We start from the raw sequence: 9,471 nt of genomic DNA on the forward strand, positions 1-9,471 counted from the left end.
TCCCCAATTTTCATTTTCTGCATCTCTCCTTTTGTGCAGAATAATTTTCACTTTGGTTGTGCTTGCAAATGCATGCCTGTCTTTCTGCTTGTTCCCTGATATCTATCACTTTTCTGGACCATATTGCATTCATTCTTTCTGTCTGCTTGAGCTGAAATTGACCAATGAGCAACTTCCTCAGTCCTGTAGCTGTCCCCTGGTCTGCATTTTGCTTCCTAATAAGAACAAAGCGATAAGCTTTCTTCAGTGCTAGCTCTAAATCCATCTGTAACTCTAGTGACACTTTCTTGTCAGCAATATCAATTACAAATGCATCTTTAATTTGCTCTTCTTTATCTGTTCCAGAGTCGCAGGGCTCAGCTAGCTCAGCCAGGGTCTTCACAAATGCTGCATATTATAAATGGAAGTAAATAAATAAACTAAATGCCTCTACAGATTCCCTAGTGTTTTGGTTAGGCTGCATCAAGCACATTTCTCATGTACAATACACTAAGAGTTCCTCAGCAGGGTCAAGGACTGTGGTTATTTTCTTTCTGGAAACTACCCAGCACATTTTCACAAACAGCAGATACTTTTCATTTAGTCAAAAACCCATTTTTTGGTCAAAAATCAGTTTTAACAGAATTTTTTTGATCAGCCCTATTGACTGCTTTCTCCAGTTTGCTTTCTGTCTCCATTTCACCTATTGCAATATAGAATTTCAGGGCACTACCTGTCCCCACTCTTTGTTACACAGTGATATTTGGACATGTGAGGATGATATCAGGTGACTGAGGTGAGCAGATGGACAGGGAAGATTACTAAATCTCAAAACAAAAAATCAAAGAGGGTGAATGCTGCTGAATTGGTGGCTAAGAACCTTACAGGGGAAGAAATGGGTAAAATGGGATAAGGAAAAGGGATCCTACATATGCCAGCATTTTCATGAAATAAAATACAAAAGATTAATAGGTTTAAATTCTATTATGATAATCTAGTCTGACCTCCTGTATAGAAAAGAACAAGAATATTAACAATTCAAAATCAGTCATACATTAATGCAGTTATTGGTATTTATAGTAAAAGAACCACAAGACTAGTTAGTGAATGACAATTTTTCTGCCCTTCACCACATCCCCAAATAATGTACCTTATTTAATGTGTCTCAGAGTTTGAGGAAGTTAAGAAGAACTGCTCAGCCAGAAGGATCGGGTAACTCCGTCAAGCCCCTTCAGGATATTGGCATGAGAATATTTCACTGCCTGGATATTGCTATGTTTACCATAGTTGAGGAAGACAAACAGTTAACAAGCAAACTGACAAAAGGTTACCAGACTGTCTATCATTAAGTCTATACAAAGCCAGAGTTTGTAATAATTTTATGGCTGATAGTTCATATCACACACGAGCTGAATTAATAATATGGATATGAAGAAAAACAATTTATTAATGTTAATAACTCCTCCAATAAAATTTCCAGGAGGACCTATAGTGATAAATTGAATAATTATGAATATAATTATGACTAACTAGAACCATAATTTCATGCTAATGCAATAATAATGACACAAAAGTGTAGATCATGAATTTTAACTGCTCAGTTATTTCAAATTTCCACAAGGATAGGCCAAAAAATAAAATACCCGCTCCTCCCCGCCCCCCCCCACACACACACACACACTCACATACCTATAAATCTGCTTAAGTTATGCTTTGCTTCGAAAGGGAAACTATTTGTTTCTTAAATCTGTATCACTTTGATTATCTTTAGTGCACTGTAAACAATATCATATTTTAGCTAGTAACCTTATGGTATTTTGAATGGGAAAAAATGGATATTCAGTGGAGCACACCATGAGTAATGAAAATTCTATTAATCTTATGGTTACCCTTGAAGACAAGAAGAAGAAATACATAGAAGAGCAGTGGTAATGTTGCTGTTTAAACAGAATCGTGCTGCTGGATGTTTTACTGTGTTACTGAAAAAAGACTATACAGAATGTAGCAATATCTCCAATAAAACTTTGCAAATGTTTTGTAGTGAGATCAGGTGCAAGATGGATGGTGCCAGCAAGTGTAGTAGAAGGTCAAACTAACCTTTCACCAAATCATTTTTCAGACACTGGATTCCAGAGTCAGCAAAAAGGAGGAGAATTGGTGAACATTTTGTCTGAAACCACCTGGTTTCATTGCTAAAGTTTTGTTACAAACACTGACTCACTGGTTTCAGGATGGATCAAAACAATTGAGAATGCAGGGTTACCTTGAAGGTATGTCTACACTGTGGACATTACACGTGTCCAGGTGCACTTTTGCGCCGACCTCCATCCCCACTGTTCACACTAAAACCCCTGAAGTGTGTGTTTTGGTGTGAGCTAGCTAGCTTCCCTGAGGGGTATGAGAACATGCATGTTATCAGTGGCATGGCCCTGCAACTAGCATTATTTGCAATGTGGATGGAGATAAGGGTACCAGGTCTTGAGTCTCAACAGTAGTTCCCTTAACCCACCCAGCAATATTGTTAATCTTTCCAGCTATTCTCTTAGCCCAGCAGAAGAGTCTGTCCTATCTCGGGGCCTCTTCTTTTGTCCATCCAGACCCACGAACATGATACAGTTCTGCGGTGACCTAGAATCCTACTTTCGACGTCTCTGACTCAAAGAATATTTCCAACATACCTCTGAACAGCATACTAACCCACAGAATCCCTCCTACCAGCACTACAATAGAAAGGATTCTGCGTGGACTCCTCCGGACGGTCGAAACAACAGACTGGATTTCTACATAGATTGCTTCCGTCAACGTGCAAAGGCTGAAATTGTGGAAAAGCAACATCACTTGCCCCATAACCACAGAAAACCACAGTTCAGCATATCTTTAAAGCTGTCTGAGGAAACGATTTCCGGTACAGTTCTGAGTCCTAGGAAAAGTTTAATAAAGTTGCAGCATCTCTCCCTCCATGTCCGTTTCATGTTTGACAGGCAGACACACAGCCAAGGCTTTTTGAGATGGGCCTGTGGGGGGGGATGTGGGTTCAGATTTCCTTTTGGATAAAAGATCTATGTCCCAGTTCAAGATTTTGTCAAGTTCTGTAATTATTTTCTCCCAGTGATGAAAGTTTAGTTAGCAAATTTCTTATACAGCATGAAATCCAGCTAGCTCTTGAGGTTTACTGAGAGTGCCAATCTGTTAGGGCCACGTTCATAGCTCATCAAACCCCTCCATTCACTAATATGTAATGCTGTGACCATTCTCACAAAAATCTCCCTGGCATGGATTGAAGGATCCCCGGCACTGAACTGGAAAGCAACATTTTGAGAACCATAATGGAGAGAGTTACATTTCTTAAATGTTTCAAGTGGCAAAATTGTATCATTTTACTGCAAAGAAATGTTATGGGGGTGGATGAGTTACTGCTCCCTTTTTTCTTTAGCAGGACCTTTGGGAGAAGACATTGAAATCCTTCCAACCAGAGGAAAGAGGGAGAATCTGAGAGAAGGGAGTGGAAGACCATGGAAGGGAGGACCTGCTTGCTGGGATGGAGCAGAGGAATCAGGAGCAATTGGAGTTCATGAGAACCAAGGAGGACCAGTCTCTGCCATAGGAGGAGAAGCTCTTGGAATACTACCTAGAAGGGGAGAGGCGGTGCAAAGACCATGAGCATACACTCATGGGGGCGGGGGGAGGGTAGTAGGACTGCTGTCACAGTGAGTTTAGTATCCACTAGCTGCTGAGGCCCTTGCACCAGCACATCAGCCGCCTCCTCCTCTATCTGCTGCACAGAATGCTGCTACACCAGTAGCTCCATGCAGCTAATCCTCCATGGAGCTAAGCCCCACACCTGCAAGTCATCAGAATGACAGCACTGAGCCTCCAGGAGTGATGGAAAATCCACAGGAACCAGCCCCAGCAGCCCCTGTTAAGAGCAACCCCCAACCTGCCATGGCTCCATGAACCATACTACCTCAGTGTTCCCCCTGACTGTGGAGGAGAAAGACTGTTCATAGACATCAAATGGGGTGGGGGAGGAGGCCACAGGTCAGAGTTTCTATTTTTGTTGTTTGAAATGTGTTCCTCTGGTACAGGGATTGGCAAACTTTGGCATGCGGCCCATCAGGGAAATCTGCTGGTGGGCCGGGATGGTTTGTTTACCTGCAGCATCTGCAGGTTTGGCCAATCGCAGCTCCCACTGGCCATGGGTTGCTATTCCAGGCAATGGGGGCTGCAGGAAGTGGCGGCCAGCACATCCCTTGGCCCACACCACTTCCCTCAGCCCCTACTGGCCTGGAACGGCAAACCGCGGCCAGTGGGAGCTGCGATTGGCCAAACTTGCAGACGCTGCAGATAAACAAACTGTCCCGGCCTGCCAGCGGATTTCCCTGATGGGCCGTGTGCCAAAGGTTGCTGATTCCTGCTCTGGTATTTAATATCTAGCCTTCTCACATATTATATTGGAAATTTTATCTTGGAAATTGATTTGTTCGTTATTTCATATGTTGCCAGGACAAATATGTTGCTGACAGTAGGACCTCAGCAGGATAGTGTGTTTATGTGCTGCTCTGATGTCCTGTGCAACTTGTCATGGAATTAGACATTGAATTTTTTGTGCTTGTTCAATTTACAGCATTGTAACAGTATGACCATCCATCTCGCACAGCTTCATAAATATTTAAATTTGATTTCACTGTATGTCTCCTTTTTCTCCTGTGAATGGTTTTCTGCTGTTGTTCTTCTGTGTATAACAATACATTTCCCTTCCTGTTTTCATTTCAGGATGTATGCCCCTCTAGTAACAGAACAGAAACATATGACCTATTGCCTATATCTTTTCCCACATACATAACAACGTGTGAAAAAGAAATCAGTACAGTAAAGATGATGAGGTAATTAAGTAATGCACTCACTGACCTCATAGTTCAGCTTTGTATGGTAAGGAAATTGGGAACCAGGTGTAACATTGCCACATTCCATTAGTCATGAGTTCAGTTTTAGTGCACTGCTGTATATAGAAATGAATAGAACACAATCTCCTTACATGAGTTTACCACACATACACATCAAATCCCCCTGTGACACATCATGAAATAACAGGAATGATGCAAAGCACAGTCCTGCAATGATTACACAGGTAACTCCCCATTCATAGAATCATAGAATATCAGGGTTGGAAGGGACCTCAGGAGGTCATCTAGTCCAACCCCCTGCTCAAAGCAGGACCAATCTCCAACCACAGGCGCCAACTTTTTTCGGCGCCGGTGGCTGCTTGCAACCTTCCTGGCCCCGCCCCCACCCCTGCTTCGACTCCACACCTGCCCCAAAGTCCCCGCCCCAACTGCGCCTCTCCCTGCCCCTATTGGACTCCTCCCCAAATCCCCACCCTGGCCCCGCTTCCTCCCCCAAGCATGCCACGTTCCCCTCCTCCCCCCTTCCTCCCAGGCTTGCCATGCAAAACAGCTGTGCTGGGTGGGAGGGGGGGAAGCAGGACTCAGTGGCGTGCTCCGGGGAGGGGGAGGAGGCGAAGGCAGAGGGGATTTGGGGCGGGGCGGGGAACTGCCAGTGGGTGCAGAGCACCCACCAATTTTTCCCCTTGGGTGCTCTGGGCTGGAGCACCCACGGAGTCAATGCCTATGTCCCCAACTAAATCTTCTCAGCCAGGGCTTTGTCAAGCCTGACCTTAAAAAACATTCATTCATTGATATCACTGCATATGTGAGAAGTGGAAGACAGCAACGCTGCATATACTGTTGTCCATTTCTGAATTAATTTCTGTTTTGTGCACTGCAGTGTAGGGACATTTCAAACCACAATACATGACTGCATTTCAAAAATCATTCATGCAACACACGTTACAAATCTGTGTGGCACAGCCACTGTCAGCATTGTTTAATGCTTCCAGTAGGCGTGCTGTACTGATGTACTTCTTTCAACAAACTGTTGTGTTGTCTTTCCCATGAAGAACAAAAAATGGGAAAACTATTATGGAATGAAAATCATTTGTTCTATACCATGGACCCTGGGCATCCTTATTGTATGCATTGAAAACACCCACTCACTAAACACTACAGGTGTCTTTAGGTACTACAAGAAAAGTCAAGTTTCCTACTTCATACCATTCAATGATGTAGTCAGTTTTGCAGTGCTAACTGAGAAAATATTTTTAATGTCCCCAAAGGTTCTGGAATCTCAGCAGCCTCTGGGATAAACATCAGGGATGTGGAAAGTATGGGGTAAGTTTTCTATACTCAAATACATTTCATAATTTTCCACAAAGATGATTTCATCGATGCAGTCAGCAAAGAACAGATTTCTATCATTTGTAATGTCTTTATTGCACATGTTGGGACAAACAAAGAAATAAACAAACAGAATATACTAGTAATCACACAGTGACTGCTATGCCTCTGCAACATCCACACCTCAAACATTTCAAGTACATTCCAGCATATCTGGGAAGAGAGGTCTTTACAAGTTGTGAATTGGGCAGTCACTGAAGACAATGAACAACCAAACCAGTGACACAATGACTGTATTCCTCCTGCTCCCCAGAAACCCTTCCCCACATTTGAATCATGTTCCATGAAACTTATCAACAAGGGTTCCAAACTGGTGTGAATTCTGACAGGCACTTTAGACAATGAAAAGGAATTCAGGCATACCAGACCAAACCCACACTATAAACATGCAGAAGAAATCCCCTCAAAAGGGTTTCCATGCAGCTGTGAATGGTGGCCTTTACTAGAACACAGTCGGTCACAAAAAGACTACTAGTATCCCTGAAGCAGCTGCTGAGTGAACCGGTAAAGCATTGTAGAAACTATGTTAAGTCAAGCTCCCCATACATTTGGAAATTGGGATAAGCACATACAAAATTAAGAATCAATGCAGTGAAACAAGCAGTAACTTGTCACCTACAACAGACCCACTTTAAGACTTAATCACATTTAGCAAAGTTGTAGAGATAGGCTCTCTTTTAGCAACAATAACCAAACTCCAATACACAGATGATCGTGCTGTAGTTGCACACTCAAAGGAGGATCTACAAACAGCCCTTAATTGCTTCTCCGAAGCTTACAAAAACCTAGGGCTAACTCTGATCATCAGCAAAACTAAAGTTCTTCACAAGCCAGCTTCTGGTCAATCATCAGACCCAATAAGGAATATCTACATTGACAAAGAAGAACTGGAAAATGTGGAATATTTTGCCTATCTGGGCAGCCATCTCTCACAGAGGGAAGACATACATGTCGAGATTCAGTACAGAATCCACTGCGCCAGCCTTGCCTTTGGCAGATTGTTGAACACGTGGCAAGACAATCACATCAGAACACACTCTAGACTTTTTGTTTATAAACTGGTGATAATTCCAACTCTCCTCTACAGCTGTGGGACTTGGGTGACCTACAAAAAACACCTGAAAAACCTGGAATGTCAGCACCAGCAATTTATTTGGAAGATCCTCAACATAAAGTGGAAGGATCGCCGCCCTAATGCCAGTGTCCTCACAGAGGCCAACATCTTCAGTGTTGAGGCCCTGATTATCCAGCACCAGCTGAGGTGGAGTGGGCACCGTGTGTGCATGCCTGATGTACGCTTACCAAAACAACTGTTGTATGCCTAACTCACCAAAGGAGAAAAGAAACGAGGAGGCTAAAAGAAACACTTTAAAGACATCCTCAAGATAAACATCAAGAGATGTGGCATCAACACCGAACACCAGGAGACAGTTGTCTTGGACAGGGATAAATGGCAAAGACTTCTCAGAGAGGTAATGTCCATTTTTGAGAAAAATTGTCTTCCCCTGGTCGCAGAAAAAAATCACCAGAAAATCAGAACCACAGCCCCAACAGTGGACTTTCCAACTCCAAAGTGTTTTGCCACAGACCTGTAGCTGTCTGGGGTAGCCAGCCACTTCTGAACCAGTATGGCTTTCCTCAAGTGAGTGTTGTGTTTTTGGAGGGTTGGTGACAGCTCCTCATATAGCTTCATGAAGGTCTCTTTCTTTATGCAGAAGTTCTGTAGCCAGTGCTGGTCATCCCAAGTCTTCAAGACGATATGATCCCACCACATCCTGCTAGATCTCCTGCACCAGAAGCAACAGTAAACCAATGACGATTCCATGGCAATAGCAGCTTTTAACATCTCCAGGCACTGTGCCATAAATGAATTGTCATCATTCCTCAAGGCCTGCTGTCTTCAGCATGTAAAAAAAAAAAAAAAGCTGCCAAAATACTATCCAACATCTTGCATAGTACCTATTCCATTGCATAAACATTTGTCCAGCAATAAGTAGCAGGAACAGGACCACATCATCAATTGATCCATGACTTTTACTCAGTTTTTTTCAGAGACAGAAGTGAGGGACAATATGATCCAGAAGCACCATCAGCATATGTGTGAAAGCAGGGTACATTCACAACACATCACAAAGTGTGATGCAAAGAATCCTGGAATATGACCCCTGAAATAGTAGCAATAAACTTGTGTACCTAGAGCAGCAGTGTGGAGTTGGTAGATGTGAATATAGTGTTCTATGCGTGTCCAGCACAGCAAATGGGGTGGACTCTTGGGGTGGACTTGGCTGGCTCGTGACAGCATGAATATGATCCAGTACTTGGGTATGTGCACCAATGTAGACATAGCCTTAGAGTTTGATTTTATCATGAAACACATTTGATTAAAGGGGGCAGATACTCAATTAGTGTAAATTGTCCAAACTCCATTAAAGTCAAAAGGAATTTAAGTTTACAGAGCTATGGTAGTTTACATTACCTGAGGCTCTACCTTCAAGAGTTTTTTGATGGAGAGTGAGATTTTTTTTATGTATATTTGGAGCAATATGAGTGTGTGTGGGGAAGGGGGGAACAAACAAACTCTATTCCGCAAATCATTTAAGCATGTGCTTAAATTCATCGCTACTCAGCAAAGCACTTAGGTTATACTTAAGTTCCTCTGAAGTCAATGCGACTTAAAAACATACTTTGAGTTAATCACATGCTTATGTGCATACTGAATCAAAGCCAGACTCAGGAGTAATTGAATGAAGCAAGCAAATTTAGCAATTTTAATATTTCACAAGAAATCCGATGTTTTTTCATTACATTTTTCAAAAGTGATCTTTTATGGAGACCTTTTATATGTATGTTAAAATTGGAAGAGTGACTTCTCTTTTCAGAGAAACATACTTTATTTTCAGAGATACTTTCATTTATGTTCATGGCAAAAAAAAGAAAAAATCAACTAACAAAGGGAAATTGTCTTCTCTCCTTTTTTTAAACAGGATGTAAAACAGAATTGGGTACGTAACTTGATCTGCTTGAATTAATTTATAATCTGTTCTGATGAGTACTTATAAATTATTATGTGTACTCTACAGAAAGAATTCATTGCACAGTTGATGTGTAAATTATATTAAAAAATTAGTTGAAATGGAGTGGAAGTAATGATGGGAAGGATCCATTATGTAGAGCTGGATCACTGATTGTATCAGAATAT

Source organism: Chrysemys picta, chromosome 1, assembly GCF_011386835.1.
Source record: "Chrysemys picta bellii isolate R12L10 chromosome 1, ASM1138683v2, whole genome shotgun sequence".
NCBI classification, from domain to species: domain Eukaryota; kingdom Metazoa; phylum Chordata; order Testudines; family Emydidae; genus Chrysemys; species Chrysemys picta.